Below are 3,933 nucleotides of genomic sequence, written 5' to 3'. Positions count from 1 at the left end.
CATTCCTCTGGAGGAAAAAATTGTCTTTCTTCAGAAAAACACCTTCGATAAGCCACTTTGCGTGTGGAGGGTGAGGGATTGAGGGCATCTTTTAGAAAGAGGCAGAGACACAAAGAGAAAGCCAAGCCATTCTGCATGAGAAATGAATAGCACTTCTGGTTCAAAATGGCAGACTGAGGCCCATAAATTAACCTCCAATCTCTCCAGAGACCCCATTAAAACGGTGCTGAAAGAATGCAAAGGCAAATAAACGCATCGGGATAAAGGGGATAGGTAGCGAGGTCAGAATTATCAGCAGATGAGACATTTCGACAGCCCTGGGAAGCTCAGGACCATGAGAGAGGGTGGCAGAGGCCCTGGTGCGGGAGCCAGGAAGGTGGTGGCTGCAGAGGAGCCAAAGCCTGGACCAGGTTGGGGCGGGCAGGGAGGCTGCCGCAGAAGCCTGGTCACCGCCCTCTCCCTCGGTGCAGGTTCCATCCTGTAAAGGGCAGGCAGTAGGGCTTCTGCGGTGGCACTGAGCCCCGCAAGCCTTCTCATTCTGGCCCAGCCTTTCTGGTGACTTTTCTGCCTACACCCCGAGGCACAGCCCGTCACTGAGGAGCTCTGTCCTCTGGCCCCTTCTCTCTCAGGAGGCCCATCAGGGAGAGGGACTAACATACACAACGGCTACCTGGAGAGTCAGTAGGGTCTGTATTTTTAAATCCTAGCACACAACCGCAGATGACCAGGTATACCAGAAAACCCAACAGAGTGGGGGTTAAGTCCAAGGTAAACAAACAAAACAAGCGACTGGAAGGAAATACAATTCACTCAAAGAGCAGGAGAAAACTTTCTACATGCAAACTAAGAAATTCACAGAACTTCAAGACAACATCGCAGCCATTGCCACCCACCATCGTCATCGCTGCCATCACATAGCTGACCCTTCCCCAGCGCTTCCCTGGGACAAGCACTGCCTTAAGACTCACTTAAGCTTTATAATCGTAGGAGGCACTGATTACAACCATCCCCACGTTGGAGACAAGGAAACTGAGCATAAAGACATTAAGTGACACAACCAGTAAGTGGCTGAGTTGAGACCTGAACTCCACTAGTTTGATTTTCTGAGTTTGTGCTTTTAATTACTACATTAAACTTTCTCTCATTAAAACTAAAATAAAATAAATTGACAGTTTTTAAAGACCAAAAACAAAACAAAACTAAGTCTACCCAAACAAGTCTATAAAATAGAAATAACCAGAGAACAAGGAAGTCCTTGTGGAAATTAAAAATATATGATTGCCAATATAAAAAATATTTACAGAAGAGCTAGAAGATGGTAAGTCAAAGATACCTCCCAGAGTATAGAAGAAGGTGGGGTCTGGGGGAGGGGGGAGGGAGAGAGAGAGAGACCCAAAAGAATTATTCAAGACTATTTCCCAGAGCTAAAGAAAATCACAAGCCCTTTAGGCTAAAAGGACATACGAAATATGAATAAGTGCCCCACACATTGATGGCACTTGAGAAGGACAATGATAATGAGAGAAGCAGTATGCAACCATACGGACTGGCTGATCACCTCCAGCCTCAAGTGGTCCCCTGACATTACCCTACACCTCACTACACTTTTTTAGGCCACTCATTCTCCCATTCACACTGGCCGTTTTTTCACATCATTTCCTCTCTTCTCAGTTAGTCATGCACCGTGCCCCTGTTTTCTCTCAGCTGACAAAATGAGAACAGCAAAAGGACTTGCCCAAGCACCCAGCTACCTGCACCTATGCCTGAATATGCTGCCTTTACTCGCAGCTGCTGCACACCACGCTGCCTGTCTTACACCTAAAACCAACATGTTGTTTCATTCATACATCTAGTTTTCCTCTTCCCTGTTCCTGCACAATATTTTTTTCTTTTTCTTTTCTTTCTCTCTTTTTCTTTCCCCCTCTTATCTCATTTTTTTTGCTTTTCTTATCTTGGGTCTACCTGCTTTCTCCTCTATTTTCCTTTTCAATTTTTTTTAACTTTTCTTCCTCCTTTATTTTAAACCATTTTCCTTCCCCTGTACCCCAACTCTTTATTCTTATTTTCTTTATTTCAGCTCTGCACCTACACGCTCCCCCCCACCCTTTTTTTGGTATTTGTTTGTGTGGGGGTGTTTTGTTTTGTTGGTTGTTTTGTTATTTTTCTCCTCGTATATTTTCTTTCTTTTCTTCTATCATTCTTCCTCTCTTTTCTCTTTCTTAATTCTTTATTCTCTGGTGGTTGCTGTTGCTGTAGTGGGCTTGTGTATGTTTTAGTTTTGTTTCTTTTGTCTCGCATTTTGTTGTGATGTATTAGGTCCTGTTCTGTCAGCACCTCCACAACAACTCACTCGATGTGGGCAAAGGAAATAAAGGAGAAAATAAACAAATGGGACTATATCAAAATAAAAAGCTTCTGCACAGCAAGAGAAACCACCAACAAAACGAAAAGGGAGCCCACATCAATAAAGTGAAGAGAGCCCAATGATACATCCAGTAAGGGGTTAATTTCCAAAATATATAAGGAACTCATACAACTTAACAAAAGGAGGACAAACCATCCAATTTAAAAATGGGCAAAGGACCTAAATAGACACTTCTCCAAAGTGGACATACAGAGGGCAAGAGACATATGAAAAAAATGCTCAAAGTCACTAAGCATCTGAGAGGTGCAACTTAAAATGACAATGAGGTATCACCTGACACCTGTCAGAATGGCTATCATCAACAAATCAACAAATGACAAGTGCTGGCGAGGATGTGGAGAAGAGGGAACCCTAGTGCACTGCTGGTGGGAATGCAGACTGGTGTAGCCACTATGGAAAAAAGTATGGAGTTTCCTCAAAAATTAAAAATGAAACTGCCATTTGACCCAGTGATCCCACTTCTAGGAATATAGTCTAAGAAACCTGAAACCCCAATCATTGCACACCTATGTTCATAGCAGTGTAATTTACAATAGCTAAGACTTGGAAACAGCCCAAGTGCCCATCAGCAAATGAGTGGATAAAAAAAGCTGTGATACATTTATACAATGGAATACTACACGGTGGAAAAAATAAAAATAAAAAAGAAGGAATCCTTACCATTTGCAACAGCATGGAGGGGTCTGGAGAGCACTATGTTCAGGGAAATAAGCCAGTCGGAGAAAGACAAGTATCACACAATCTCACTCATATGTGGGATCTAATGAACAAAATAAACTGATGAACAAAATAGATCCTGAAACATAGAACCATGAACAGGCTGATAAATTTCAGACGGAAGGTGGGGGTGGAGGGAATGCATGTGGGGGAGAGGTTAACCGGGAAATGTATATGCATATATGCAGAGCCCATGGACACACAATAGTGTGGCAAAGGCTTGGGAGGCAGGTACAGGGAGGGAGGGGGACAATGGAGGACAAAAAAGACAACAACAAAAAAAGCAAAATGGACATTGTTGTAATTCTTTCAACAATTTTATAAACTAAAAACAATAAATATCAATGAATAGCACTGAATTAAGTGATGCTGAAGTAACAACCATAACTCTCATCGACTTAACACATGAAAGTTAATTCCTTGGTCAACCTATACGGCCCAAGCGGCCCAGCACGGCCCTCCGCTTACCCTAGTCGCTCTTGGCCGAGGTGCCGCCATCTTGGGGCTGTGCCCTCTAGAGCAGTGGCTCCCAACGTGGGGCAGATGCCCCACAGAGGGGCAATTTGATTGCTAAGGTGGGGCAATTTGAGAATGAGTCGTTAACAGTGAATTTTGTGCATTTTTTATGGTCCTAGGGGCCTCATATACAGTCTGTAAATACATATTGTGGCATATTGATGCATTTTATGTCTCTAGTATATTTTGAAATTTTATTTGCTATTTTTCATGTCACTTCATATTATTATTTTTTAAAAAACAATTTCTTAGTGCTTTCTTCCTCAGGACTTCAA

General features: G+C 42.8%; 1 long non-coding RNA gene across 1 annotated transcript in view; it reads right to left on the bottom strand.

Moving 5' to 3' along the window:
• Window positions 1–3,933, bottom strand: part of LOC107182770 — a 16,316-nt gene that overhangs the window by 377 nt on the left and 12,006 nt on the right. The gene's annotated exons all lie outside the window — the stretch shown is intronic.

This window comes from Myotis davidii, unplaced genomic scaffold (assembly GCF_000327345.1).
Source record: "Myotis davidii unplaced genomic scaffold, ASM32734v1 scaffold97, whole genome shotgun sequence".
Taxonomy (NCBI): domain Eukaryota; kingdom Metazoa; phylum Chordata; class Mammalia; order Chiroptera; family Vespertilionidae; genus Myotis; species Myotis davidii.
Note: the sequence above shows the minus strand (reverse complement) of the source record. Positions and strands in the feature narration are given on the sequence as shown.